General features: G+C 54.8%; 1 long non-coding RNA gene across 1 annotated transcript; it reads right to left on the bottom strand.

Annotated features, from left to right (window-relative positions):
• Nucleotides 1-8,619: 8,619 nt before the first annotated feature.
• LOC141575288 (uncharacterized) lies at nucleotides 8,620-13,082 on the bottom strand. Its single transcript, XR_012502774.1, has 3 exons — nucleotides 12,895-13,082; nucleotides 10,553-10,702; nucleotides 8,620-9,081 (listed from the first exon to the last, which is right to left on the bottom strand). It is a non-coding gene; the product is annotated as an uncharacterized LOC141575288 (long non-coding RNA).
• Between the last annotated feature and the right edge of the window lie 1,614 nt (nucleotides 13,083-14,696).

Genomic DNA, 14,696 nt, shown 5'->3' on the forward strand with positions numbered 1-14,696 from the left:
CAGTTCACCCACTTAGAGATGGTTCTGTATTTCCACAACCCTCCGCAAGCATCACCATCATTACCTGTGGAACATTTCCATCAGCCCACAACGAAGCCCCTTGCCCATTGGCAGGCACTGGCCATTCCCCCACCCAGCCTGCAGCCACCGTGCATCTGCCTGCCCATTATTTCTTCCCAATCTCCTTACATTCTCAAAAAACAGAGCTGCTGCCTTGGACCTTCTCTGAGCCTCCTGTCTTCGCCTTGGCAGTGTGGACACTATTGCCGGCCTCGTGGGTCATTGGAGGTTTCAGCGGGACGGGTGAGGCCAAGAACGCAGCACAGGGCCTGGTGCACGCGGCTTTGGCAAATGTCCTTTTCTCCCCGCCTCCCTCCCTCTCCTTACCGTCAGGCTCCATCTTCCGGCTCTCCGCACGTCTGCCCCACCGTCTCAGAGGCCGATGACTGCTGGAGCGTTGGTGCATGGCTGACACCGGGAACTGTGGGCCTCGCCCCTGACTCACACGGACTCATCTCTCTTTCCTCAGGAAGGCCCGTGCCCTTTGCCCGCCTGGCTCCCAGATGGGCCAGCATCTCTCAGGTCCGCTGGGGACTGGCCTCGCTCCCCCAGCCCCTGCGGACGCCCACCTGCAGCCGCGGGCTGCTCCTCCGCTGCCCCACGCCCTCACTGATGCACAACGAAGAAGCCCGCAGACGGGGCCCTCTCCCGCCCAGCCTCTGATATGTTTGATCCTAGATGCATAGTTTTTCAACTAAGTGTGAATGTATTTGCAGATTGATAGGAATCAGCCCCCACCCTGGTGACATAACACAGGCCCGCCCTGTCCTGGCTGCTATTTTGATTGTGACTCAAATGGACGAGGCCACCAGTGATCATTTACTGAACAGGCACGTAAAAAATGATGCCGGGCCGAAGCGCGCTCCCTGACAGAGCCGGCAGCCGCGGGGTGGGCAGTCTCCCTTGGCGGCGCCGCGCTTGCTGAGAGCTGCCTCGGGGGCTCTTTCCTCATCCCCGTGTCCCCTTCTCGAGGTTTTCCCGGGAGCTCTGGGTGGTGGGATGGAGGGTCGAGGCTGACCTGCAGGCCTTCGGGGGAAGGGGGAGCCAGACCCTCGCCAGGGCGCTGAGGACGCCCCACGCCTTTCCCGCCTCGTCTCGCCCCCTACCCAGGGCAGCATGAGCGCCGTGACCCCCATGTGGTGCAGGAGGAGAGCGGGGTCCCTGGGGGTCCCCCAGCTGGTTATGGGGCCTCCCAGTTCCAAAGGAGGGAACCATCCAGAGTGAACACGTCTCTGAAGCCTCTTCTCGCTTGCAGCTCTGCTCTCTCCGGTTGTAATTTTAGGGGAGCAGGATTGCAGGGCCTCCCAAGGAGATCAGCCTCCCCAGATGCGCCCCTTGAAGAGGGGAATCACAAAGGCAAAGGCTGTGAGAGGAAGGTGTGGACATGCGCCCCAGAAACCAGATGCCCTGAGCAGCTAGTGTGCCCCGGGGGGGGGGGTGGTCTGGGGCCCGCTGTGCCCCCGGCACGTGCGCACAGCGCCGGCCTCCCGCCCGCTCCCGGCTGAGCCGAGCCGCAGGCTGCCGGGCGGCGTCAGAGCAGCCCGCAGTCCAGGTGGGGGCTCCACCCTTGTCTGGGATGACACGGGGTCTCCCAGACTTCAGCCTTTTGCACTCCCGCACCATTTTAGCTTTATCTACACACCACTTGCACTAGCACGTGCTTAACACATTTGCTTACGCATGTTTCACCTCAGAGACGCCGCGCGTCTGGTTCCAGATGCCACAACAAGGCCAATATCTCAGTAGAGAGTCACGGGGGTTTTTCTGTTTCCTGATACCTGCAAAAATTATGTTTAAACCATACTGTAGCCCATTAAGTGTGCACGAGTGTGGTTAAAAAAATAGTGTACAAACTTTAGTGTAAAAATACCTGATTGCTAAAAAGTGCCAACCAGCCGCTGGGCCTTCGGCAAGTCGTAATCTTTTTGCAACGTGGTCCCACGGGGGACCTGTCACTGTCAGGTCGCTGTCCCATTCAGGGCAGGAGTGGCAGCAGCAGAGCCACATCACCATCCTTAAGCCTGTGTCTTGGGCCTTCTGCTTCTTCAGGGACTGGAGCTCTGGAGTGGGGCACCTGCAGAGGATGGAGCCCCGGGCCCCCGGAGAGGGCTGAGAGCCAGCGGGCGCCCCGCGAGGGCCCTGGGAGACGGGCAGGGCCCTTTCCTAAGAACTGCACACACACTAGCTGATTTAAACGCCACAACAGCCCTATGAGAGACGTCCTAGTTTTAGCCTGTTTCCAGCTGAGGGAACTGAAGGGTTCAGAGAGATGAAATGACTTGCCCGATGTCACACAACAGCGCCGGCCTGGCTGCGACCCGAGCCCAGATGTTCTGACCCCAGAACAGACACCCCGCCTCTCACAGGCTGCTTCTCTGACCCTGCAGGAGGAGCTGGGGCCCAGGGCGCTCCCTCACCCGCCGCGCCCCCGAAAGACTCCTCCCTTGTCAGTCTCCTGTGGGTGCGGTTCAGTACCCCATCCTCTGTTCAACTATAAACCCCTGCAGCCCCTACAGGATAGAACTGCCAGCCTTAGTGTTATCTGAATAGTCAGGCATTTTTTGACAGGGAGGAAATATAAGGTTTGAAACCCCCGGGTGTCTGAAGCTGGGGAGGGGGTGCTCTGCAGAGCTGGGGTTCTCAGAGCCGGGCTTGCCCTGGAATCTCCCGGAGGAGATTAAAACAAGAGCTGGGCCTGCCCCAGAGTTTGGGGATCAGCAAGGAGGGGTGGTGTTTGAGAATTTGCATTTCTAACAGGTTCTCAGGTGGCAGTGCTGTGGCTGGCTGGGGAACCCCACTTTGAGAACCACTGCCTTAGAGAAAGGGGAAGCTGGGTACCCGAGGCAGACATTTCTGTCTTCACTGGGGCCGAGGCAGACAGGGGAAGTTGTGGGGGGCGCCCTGTCGGAGCCTGTGATTATGCACCCCCTCCCTCTGCTGCACGAGGCCCTCGGGCCCAGCGTGATGAATAGACCTCATTTAAGCCAGGCCCGCGCCGTGTGTGGAAAACACCTCTGTACGGATCTCTCAGGTTTTTATTAACCGTTTTACTGTCACAGTTTCAAAATCAATCAAAGTGTTGCCCTCCGGAGACTCGCGGCGGCTTGAGGGCCGGGGATCCCGGACTAACTGCGGCGCGGGCGGGCCTTGAGCGTGGCTGGGCGGCCGAGGGCGGGCGGCGGTGGCCGCGTCCTTCCCCTGCGCCGGGAACAGCAGCTTTGTCCTCTCTCTGAACCAAAGCCTCAAGCCCAGACCAGACCAGCCGCACACACTTGTTGATCCTTGAACTAAACCCAGATCTGAACTTCTCTTGTGAACCACTTTCCAAACCCCTGTTCAAAACAGAAGAGCAAGGGGGCATGAGAGACCCTGAGCAAACCAGTTTGAATCGGAAGGGAACCCATCATCCCCGAACCAGTCAACTGAAACAGACCTGGGCCATCCAGGCCTTCATAGTTGACGAGAGTCAATGTTTCAGTGGGTCCGGCTCCCTGGAGTGACAGAAGCCACGCTCAGGTGTGGAGAGGTGCCACCCTGAGCTCCAGGGGGAGCAAGGGTCTCTGTACTGACTGAACCCTCCCTGGGAAGCCCCGTCGTGTGGCGAGGGAGGCTGTACCTCCACCGCCACCTCCCAGCCCAACGTGGGAGGAACACCTGCCCTGGCCTGTCTCCTGAATCCCCAGGGTGCGGCCAAAGCCCTGGCCTGCGGCTAAGCAGTAGGGGTCCAGGCCTCGCTGACCCCTGCAGAGGGACCACAGGCGGTGGCCCTGATCCTCACTCAGCCTCCCCCAGCAGAGCGAAGGAGGAAGGTCTTTCCAAACTTGGGTGCAGAGTCAGAGGACCAGGGGACTTCCATTGTCATCACAGTCCTGCAGGCATGCCAGTCCTGCCAAAGAACATGTGTGAAAGAAGGAGGGGCAGTTGTGAGAAAAGAGGGTGGGCGGGGAAGTCCAGGACAAAATGTGTGATTTCTGAGGCCCAGCGGGGCCACCTAACTGGTGTCTACTCTCTCTTGACATTCAAGTGTCACCAGAATATGCCCGCATGGCTTGAACGCTTCATCTGCTCGAGCCCTGCTACCTACTCATCCTTGTCTAACTGTGGGCTGCGTCTCTCTCTTCCCTCTTTGAATTCCTTTCACATGCACCTGCGTCTACCTGCAAGGTGCCAGGGAAAGCCCTGCTCGAAGGTGGAATGGACCCTTGCCTTCCATTTTGATTAGGAAGTGCTGCTGGGGAATATTACTCAGCCAGAAAAAGGGATGAAGTGCTAACACGTGCTACCCCATGGATGAACCTCAAAAACATATGTTAAGCAAAAGAAGCCAGGCACAAAAGGTCGTAGATTGTATGATTTCACCTGGATGAAATGTCTGGAATAGGCAAATCTACTCAGAAAGACAAAAGCAGGTCGGTGGCTGCAGGCAGCTGGAGGGAGAGGGAACAGGGAGTGACCGCTTAGTGGCGACAGGGTTTCCTCTCGAGCTGATGAAATGTTCTGGGATGAGATAGAGGTGATGGTTGTACAACATTGTGGACGCACTAAACGCCACTGATTTGCAAACTTACAGTGATTCATTTTATGTTATGTGAATTTTACCTCCATTGAAGAAGGAAACAAAAGTGTCGCTGGGTTTCTTCCCCCACCCCCGCAAGCTATCAAACAGCCGACCTGCCGGTGCCGGCAGCTGCGTGGGGAGTAACGTGCAGGGGGCGAGGGGAGAAGCGGGAACATGGCTGCCCTCTCTGGGTCATTGCTTCGGCCCCTCCAGCCCTGGGGGGTTTGCAGGGTGACGGGACTGCAGCCCCTGAGGCCAGACTGCCGGGTCCAAGCCCTGCCCGCCAAGCCTAGCTATGTGACCTTGAGCAGGTCTCTTAACCTCTCTGCATCTCTCTTGCCTCACCTGCAAAGTTGGAAAAGTAGTATTTTTAATAATTATTATGAAAAAACCTCATAAGCCTGTTGTAACTTAAATGTAGTCAGCCCTCAACGCATGTTAGCTGTTATCACCTGATGAATGTTCTGAGTTTCTTGGCAGGAGAAGGATGAACTAACCACTAGCCTGTCTCCTCCCCTGCTTGGCTCTCAGTGTAAAAAAGAGGTTTAATTCACATATCTTTAAGCCCCCTCCAGCCCGAACACCAGAATAATTGGAACCAACACCCCTGACATACAAGAGAAAAAGCAAAAGATTAAATACCTGTGACGTGCCAGGAGGGACCACATCGGTGTTGCGTTTAATCATCCCAATAACCCAGTGAGAGAATTTTGTCCCTTTCGTGGATAAGGACTAGCGTTTTATCTCTTTCTTTAGTTACATTAGTAGTGGATAAATGTATTGGAGGTTACATTTCCATTTTACTTCTATTTTATAAGAAGTTCATCTCTCCGGGATCTGTTTCACGTGTCCCCGGAAGAAAGGTTTCCTGAGGTGCTGAGAGTGGTCTTTCCAGTCGGGTTGGGATTTAGAAACACAGAGTAGAAGTAAGGCCCTGTTCCTAGCCCAGACGGAAAACAAGTTCAGTGGGTTTTTTTTTTTTTTCTCCTTGTTCCCAAACCAGTGGGAGTTAACACGGAGCCCTCCCTACCTGCCGCCGGCCAACACTTCCCAGCCAGGTGGGACCCCTGGGGACCACAGTCGACCGCTCAGTGCGCCCCTAGTGGTCAGCTGGAGAAGCACGCTTGCCCCTAAGCCCGTGTCCACTTCTCAGAGCCCCGGGAATCCCGCATAAAAGGCCAGACTTAGGAAGCAGAGACCACAGTCATTGCAAGGCTGAGATGGAGGGAAAAAGCAAACGGACACTTCCTTTGTTTAGACATTGGGCCGGACACTGTGCTCGGTGTCCCCATCTGTGGGAACCAGTGGAGGAAAAAGGCAGAATGATAAAGGGAAGATGGACCGAAATGCAGGCTGGGCCTTAAATCAGTTAGTGGTGCTATAGCTCACGGAGCAAACCTAACCCTGACGGGCAGATGGATGGTTCTGTGTAACCTAGAGGGAGGTCACTGGTGGCTTCAAGTTCTCTCCCGAGCCCTGAGCTTGTCAACACTCGGGTGCCAGCAGCTGGGTGGACGCAGACACAGGGAGCAGGGAGGGAGAGTGGCACCCTACATGCTTCACTCCTCACCCTAAGAAGAGATGGAACTTGATCGAAGTCACACCATTGGTTGGTGGCTGAGCCGGCCTGAGGGCAGCGCTCTCCACCGCCCTGTGCTGCCCTGCACTTCTGAGGAGTCACATGATCCCTCAGGCCTGGCTGGCAGCCACTCCAGCAGGACAGAGCGTAGCGGGGACGAGGGTGATGCATTACATTTCAGGGGCAGAAAGGTCAATTGCCTAAGTACAGGATGTGGGAGGCTGGCTCACAGCAGTCTTGCGTGAGAGACCCGGGCTGGGGTGAAGGGGGGTGGCATTTGTTGACCACGGGATACAGCCACTAAACAGGGAAGAAGCTTCACCTCCTACACACATGGCCTGGGTGGAGGCGACGTGCCCGGAGCCTGGGGGACGACGGCCTCACTGTCCTCTGAGCTCGTGGGCAGCTTCCCGAGCTTTGCTTATTTCTAGGTGTCACAGATTAACAAGCACATCCGGGTTTGCAGACCACGAACAGGAGAATGACCGAGCTGGCGAAGGGTCTGGGGGAGCTGCCAAAGGCCGTGTTAAAAGGGCTGGAGACTCTTAGCGGGGAAACAGGAGACGAGTAAGGGACCTGCGCGGGGCCTCCCGTTCACGACGGGGTTGTCATGGTGTGAAGGAGAGACTGGCCCAGACGGTGGCACTGGGACTGCAGGCCACCTGGGGTTCACCAACTGCGCCCCTGAGGAAGGGAAGTCCAGGCTCAAACGAAAGCAGAAAATGCGTATGTGCTGTATCAACCCCCGCCTTGGAGAGCCACAGGCTTCTCAGTGTTTAGATACGTGCGTACGTGTAATGGTCCCACGGAACAAACCCAAACGCACAGAAGGGCTGGCCTGTGCCCGAGGCCCGGGGAGCAGGGCCCGGGCGGAGGGCTTCTGTGCTTTCTTTGCCAGGATGTGGGCTCCTGGGACCCCGTGCACGGGGCAGACGTGTAGCCGGGGTTGGCACTGCTGGGTCACGGGGTGCATGTGTCTGCGGGGTGTAAGGAAGCTCCACTGCACCCGCTCAGAGCACCTGCGCGACTTTCAACAGTACAACAAGGCCCCTTTCCTCTGCCCAGGGGACCTTGACGCTCTCGGAGCAGAGCCTCATGAGAAGACCTTCTGGGCTGCCCTCCATCCTACAGTCTAAGGGACCTGTTCTCGCTGTGCCTCCGCCACATGCCTGGCCTTGTGCGAGCCTGTGCCCGCCCTCCCTCCAGCCCGTGACGCCCTCAGCGAGGCTCACGCAGGGGGAGGGTGTAGCTCAGTGGTAGAGAGCATGCTTAGCCTGCACACGGTCCTGGGTTCAGTCCCCAGTATCTCTTCTAAAGATAAATAAGTCAATAAACCTAATTATCTCCCCCCGGAAACAAAATTTTTTAATTAAGAAAACAACAACAATGCTCAGAGAGCTTTCTCAAAGGAAGTCAATCTACTGTCCGATTCCGAAGCTAGCCTTAGCTCCGTTATGCAAGCTCCCACTGGACTTGCTTAGAACCGCCTCCCAAGCCCCAGGCCCCCAGGGAGCTGGACCTTGGCTCTGTCCCCCTCCGCTCTGGCTACAGCCGTCGGGCCTCAGGCTCGTGGTCTGTGCTGCCTGGCAGGCTGGTGATCTTGACACCCACGTCCTGGCTGTCTCACGGCTGGGGACGGTAACGCCACGCTTTTGCCCTTTGGGCCCCTGGCATGTGGCACAGTCGGTGACCAGGTCAATGATGGTGACAACAGTGAACGTGTATGAGGGGCTCGCCACAGGCAGGCCCTGTGCTGAGGACTTCCTGAGGACCCCATTTCACTGTCCGCAGCGACCCCATTTTATCCCCATTTTGCAGACAAAGAAACTGGGGCTGGGGGAACTTTGGTCACTGGTCTAAGGTCACATAGCCTCTGAGTGGTAGAGGCAGGATTTTAACTCTGGAGCCAGGGCCCCTACCTGCCTCGTACAACACACCTGGGCCAGCTGGACGAGCCGGGAAGCCCCAGTCTACCAGATGCTCCACACAGAGGAATTGCCGCCTGGTGACAATGACACAGCCTGGAAGATTTAATTTAGCTCCACAGGGAAGCCTGTGTGAACAGGCAGCCCCAGGTTGGGGAGGACCCCAGGCCTGGCCTTTTATCCCTTCCCTGCCCCCTGCTGCCAGCTGGGGCCCCAGGCAGCCCAGGGTCCTCTCAGCTTCCAGCGAGGAAATGGCCCTGCTCCAGTTTGCAGCCTTGGCAGTTGCTCTGGGCAATGCAAGCCAACAGCTGTGACTCCAGTCCCCAAGGCTCCAGCCTCCGTTACCTGTGTCAACACTTTTATTTTTAAAGCGGCAGAGCCAAGGTGGGGGCTAGGGGTGGGCGGTGGCGGGGGCCCGGCCCTTATCAGCGCTGGGGTCTTTGCATGTGTAACACCGTCGTATAATTAACAGTGAAGATCATTTACATTGTCGCTTAGCTAATTTTCATAATGTTTTCTTTATTATCAGAGGAAGAAATTAACCCAAGAATTTATTTACATAGCAGCCTCAAACAGTAACAGCTTGCTAATTGCCTGTTAGGTGATTAATAAGCTTCCAGCAGATGCTAATGCGTCGTGGGCTCCCCGTTTCAAAGGTGCTCTTGCCGCACGCTTGTGTTTTTGGCAGCTTAATTAGTGCAATAATTATGTACTTGTTGCTCCTTCTTTCCAGCAAATACTGTCAAATGCTTAAAAGATTAAAGTGAATTATATCCTGAGAACTTGCAGTGCTCGAGGACGCCCGTTCTTGCTAACTTCTCTGCCGGTTCAAACATAGAAGAGAAAAGCGAGAGAGGGTCTGACCGGCCAGCCGGAGCCGTGTGAGGCGGGGCGGGCCGAGCCCTGGTCCTGGCGCTGCACCTGGAGCCTGCCTCAGGTTCCCCGCGGTAAAGGACGGGCTGTTGGCAAGAGAGAGGGAGGAGGGGACAGAAGCGTCAGACAGACTCAAGAGACAGAGCAACTAAATGCAACGGGGAGGTCTCACTTGGGTCCTGATGGGAACAAACCAATTGTGAAAAGACATCTTTGAGCTCATCAGCAGAACTTGACCCCAGGCAGTGCAGTAGGTGACCTCCAGAAGCCACTGTGGATTTTATTCAGTGCGATAATGGCATAATGGTTATGTGAGAAAAGGGGAGGGTGCAGCTCAGTGGTAGAGCACATGCTAGTCACGCAGGAGGTCCTGGGTTCGGTCCCCAGCACCTCCTCTAAAAATAAATAAACCTAATTACCTCTCCCCGCCCCAATTCCCCCCCCAAAAAACAACAACAACAAAATGATTATGCAAAAGAAAAATATTTTTATCCATTAGATACACATACTGGAGTGTTTAGTGCTGAAATGATACGATGTCTGTGATTTACCTTAAAAGATTCTAGCTCCCTCCTAAAAATAGTAGGTCTACAGATTAAATAAGATCACAAAATGTGGACCAATATTGAAGCTGAATAATGGGTACATTGGGGTCAATATAACTGTTTTCTCCACTTTTGTGTACGTTTGAAAATGTGCGTACTAGAAAAGTGAGAACCCAGAAAGTAAGGGGGTGGGATGCTAGCCAGACGGGCTTTAGGATCCAGCTGCCTCCGTTCAAGTCTGGCTCTCCCACTGGCTAGCTCTGTGGCCCCGGGCAAGAGTGCATCATTTCTGTGCCTCAGTTTCTCCATCTGTGATATGGGGATATACTTGCTGCTGGGATTTACAAAGACAATGTAGCTTCCCCTTTATCACCCAGGACCAGGCCTAGCACCTCAATCTCTCCAAGGCTTGCAACCCAGGCCCCTCCAGAATTTGATACAGTGCTGGATCTTACCCTCCTTACCTGCATCCTGCTTTTGGCCAGACTCCTGGGAGCCTCTGTCCTGCGGTCGTGGGTTGCTAAACTTGCCTTGCGGCCAGTTGTCTGGGTTTCACCTGTTGCTGACTTTCTAGCCCCTCTCAGCCCCTGAAGCTGCACCCAACCCCCCAGCACCAGTCCCTGTATCCTTCCCCCACCCACCGAGGCTTGGGTCCCTTAGGGACCCAGCCTCTCAGAGTCATTCTCATTTTACTGGTGGGAACATGCCTAGGGCATGTCTTGGGCAAGCCACTGACCCTCTGTGTGCGTGGGGTCTGGCCTCAGTTTTCCCATCTGTAAAATGAGGGATTGGATACATTCTCTAAACACCCAGCATACGAGCCTCTGAGGCCCAGAGCCCCCGGATAGGCCTTGACCCAGAGCGGGAGCTCAGTGAAGGTTTGGGTATCGATGGAATAAACGAACCAATTGATGAGAGATGCCACTCCCCGTCTCCCTCCCTGCATTGGCCCAGTGTGCAGCCTCCAAGCCCCCACTCAATAGTCCGGATCCACAGTCCGAACTCCTCTTACCTACCACGGACGGGGCTCCTGCCCACGATCTGAGCTGTGGGGAGTTTGGTCCTGTCTCCAAGGTGAATTTAATCATAGCATCATCCTCACCCATCCAATCCCTGGGTCCTCACAGATGTAGCTCTGAGCACACACGCTGACTAAACGGGCCTGCAAGATATTACAAGGGTGGCGGGGAAGCCGGGGCCTCAGCACCAGTCCTCAGCACGTGGCTAAATCAGCCCCTCCTCCAGGAAGCCCCCGGTGCCATCCTGGGGCTTACAGGGCCCTCCGTGTTTGTGTCCTGCACCTGGACTGGAAAATGTGAGCCACCAGCCTGGCTTTTTGTCATCTGAGTGAAACCTCTGTTCTGCATAAAGTCGGTAGGGGCAGAAACCACCCTTTCTTTTTCCTGTACTGACCTGGCCCCAGCTCAGGGTCGAGCAGAGAGCTCTGTAGACCCTGAAGTGCCACAGAAGCGAGGATCCCAGAATCCAGAATCCTTAGCCTCTTGTTCAGAGGGGAAGAAAGCGAGGCCAAGGAAGGCTCACTGAGTCGTGCAGGGCCCGGGCGAGTTCCGGCTCTGAGCGTGGCTGGGCAGTGGCTCTCTCCACCACCCCCTGCTGCCCCTGTGCGTGCAAGCCAGGTGGAGTCAGGATGGCACTGGCCACAGAAGCAGAGGCAGGGAGACCTTGGCACACGTGGCTTCCAAACTGAGGGAATTCAGGGGCTGGGGCGGAGCCAGGTGGAGACAGTGAGGGGTTTCCAGACAAGGGACTTTAAACGCTAAACCTGAAAAGTCAGAATGAGTTGGCTACTCTGTGCTGCTGGCTTTTGCTGATGCCCCGGGACCCTTGTCCGGGGTGCTCGCCTGCCTGCCTGGCCGTGGCTGAGCGAGTCCCAGGTACAGAGCGCCTGGTTCAAGCTGGGCCAAGCATTTACTTCCTCCTGAGAACTTGAAGCTTGAGTGGAGGGCCTTGGGAAAAAACACTGAGAGTGTGCCCCTCTAAAGGCAGAGCCCAGAGCGAGGAGTCCACCAACCCTGGCTGCCGGGCCCTTCAGAGCAGCCCCGAGTATGGCCTCCCTGAGGCCAGGAGCTCAGCTCTGCTTCGATTCTTTGGCTACTCCAGAGGTTTCCAGTATATCCAGTTTCTGCCTTTCCCACCTCCCGGCACTGACTGAGTTCCCCTGACATACCCTGGTGTTATACCAGCATCTCTCATCTTGGGTACTTCCCAGAGTGGCTCATTTTTATTCGTCTGTCTGACTTTTGATGATTGCTAGTCTGTGGCTCCAGAGGAGAGAGGCCAGGTCTGTGTGTGCTTACCACCCAAGGCCAGAACCTCGCACAGTGCCTGGCCTAACTCTTAGGGGGAGGGCATAGCTCAGTGGGAGAGCGCCTGCTTAGCATGTTCAATCCCCAGCACCTCCATTAAAAAATAAATAAACCTAATTACCTCCCCCCTAAAAGTAATAAAAAATAACTTTAAAAATTAAAAAAAGGTATACAGTAAGTTTCTTCTGTAGAGCACAGGGAACTATATTCAATATCTTGTAGTAACCTGTTATGAAAAAGATTATGAAAACAAATCTATGTGTGTATGTGTATGACTGAAACATGCTGCGCACCAGAAATTGACACATTGTAAACTGACTATACTTCAATAAAATTTTTTTAAAAACAGATTTTTTTTCCAAACACTTACCATGTGCCAATGGAACAAGGGAAGGAGAACTGAATCCGCGCTTAAATCAGCCAGAGTTAAGTTCTGTTGCTGGCAACCAAATGGACCTTGAGAAATGAATGCTTTTCTTCAAAGGCGAAGCTCAAGGTCTCCCTCTGTACATTTGTTTGCTTATTTCACATAGTGAACATTGAATGCTAACTATAAGGGAAATACGAAATCCGGTCCTTGCACGTCCAGCAGCGGTTCTCAGACTTCAGAGGATCCGAGGTGCCTGGAGGGCTTGCTGGAATGCAGATCCCTGGGCCCCAGCCCCAGAGCTCCCTAGCCAGCAGGTCTGGGCTGGGAGTGGAGACTGTGTCCTAACAAGCTCCCAGGCGAGGCTGATGCCTCGGAGAGGTTGGGACCGCTGCCCTGCTGGAACTGAAAACTCCAGGGAGACAGGGCTCCCACAGAGTTGACTTTTCAGTGCATGGCAGGAAACAGAAGTACGGTCGTTAGGTTTTCGGCATCTATTTCCCCTTTTGATAACAACACCAGGATTTCCTTTTGAAGATCTATGCCTCCTTCACGCTTAGACCGTGCATTCCCGATAAGGCTCCCACCAGGGCCCTGTGGTAGAATGTGAGCCCAAGAACATACAGCCAGGAACTGGGCTCACCCAGTCACGTGACTTACCTTGTCCAGTCGAGTCGGATCCTAGGACCTTTGCCAGAACCCCCAGGAAGGAGGATTCTTTTCAGGTGGACTAGAATGGCTCTTATTCATCTTGCCACTGTGAGGAAAGAGCCTCCGAAAACAGAGTCTATGAGAGAAAAGCAGAGAAGAGGGCATTGTTTAATGCCCCTGGATCCAGCCATGCCTGAAGCCAGCAATCCCTGGGCTTGTCAGTTACATGAGTCAATAAATCCCCCTCTGCATAGGTCATATTTGGAGATGGGGTTTTCTGACATACAATAGGAAGCTGACCATTTAATACAAAGTGCTCCAGGAATTTTGAGGTGAGTCATCCTTTCTGAGTCAGGGAGGCTTTGTGGATGGTCAGAGAAGGGAAAGGAGACAGCCTTCTAGGTGCAGAATTAGGAGAGTGGAGGATGTAAGCGGAAGTGTGTGGTGGGGAAGAGCGAGGTGCAGAGGTCATGGCATAGACCAGTGGGCTGGTTCTCAGTACCCAGTGAGAAGCCTCCGGGAGAGTGGAGCCCGAGAGGAAGGGGGGCGCCTTGCCACCCCGCTGGGAAGGCACTTTGCCTTCTGCAGTCTTCTTTCCCAGAAGAGGTCACCCCCGATGCCAGAGGTTCCCAGAGCCTGCTCGTTCCTTGGATCCAGACTTCCTGCCCAGACGGGGCAGCTGGGATGAGGTCATGGCTGGGGAGAGATTTTTATCCTCTCGCTAAGCTGCTTCTTTCAGTAGCAATTGCTGTCTTGCTTAATCTCAGAATTATCTGATTGTCACAGTCGAGTTTTCCACATTAGGCAGCGAGCCAACGAGTTACTTAACCTATAATTGCCCTTTAATGAAGCCCATCTTCAGAACTGAGTTGTCAGAGGGAAACTTGTAAACACACAGCGAGGTCCAAGACCGTGCTGGCCCCAGACGTCGCAGCCAGGCCCTGGACTCCTCTCTGGCGTCAGGCACATTTGTCTCAGTTCCTGGGGCTTTATCGCCGGCTGCCACCCAGAGCAGAGAGGAGTCTGCTGCTCGCAACAGTCGCCAGAAGAAGGTCGAGCTTTTTAAAAGCAAGATTAGGGGACTTGGTTCGGGTGCACACATTCCCCTTAGCCTAGGGCCCCTCCTCCCCGGGGTTCTACGAAAGGTGACAGCAGTGGCCAACTTCTCAGCTTGAGCTTTACAAAACCCACACAACGCCTGTCTTCGGTGCAAATGCACTGTGGTGGGTGTGCGGCTGGTGCAAGGCCCACAAGACAGAGACGGTAGGTGAGGGAGGCTGACGTCACAGAGGGGTTCTTCCTACAGCAGCCGTCCGGGCTGGGCCTCCCCCAAGTGTGGTCGGGCGTCTGCCCTCCGGCAACTTCCAGTTGCCTCCGAGAACATCAGAGATGAGGTGTCATCGGGGGCGAATCAGGACGAGGGAAGAAATATTTACAGAGCACCCACTGCGTGCCTGGTGTTGTGTTAGGCACTTTATGTATTTTGCCTCATTTCATTTTCGGAACAACGCTAGGAGCTAGGTTCTCTTATCCTTATTTTATAGATGAAACATGTGCAGCCCAGAGAGGTTAAGTAACTTGACCAATATCACACAGCATGTGGGTGTGGGAGGCAGGATTTGAACTCAGGTTTATTTGATGCCCAGGCTGGTAAGCACTCTTTCAATATCCTGGTGGCTTCCTAATCATAATGCCCATGATGCTGGCCCAGAGCCAGTGAGGGTACAGATGAGAAGGGTTGTGGGTCCATGAATAAGATACTGCCTTGTCTGGAATGTGCTTAGAAACAGCGCAGGAGCGCGGTGATGGAA

The sequence above is a fragment of the Camelus bactrianus genome, chromosome 27 (genome assembly GCF_048773025.1).
Source record: "Camelus bactrianus isolate YW-2024 breed Bactrian camel chromosome 27, ASM4877302v1, whole genome shotgun sequence".
NCBI lineage: Eukaryota > Metazoa > Chordata > Mammalia > Artiodactyla > Camelidae > Camelus > Camelus bactrianus.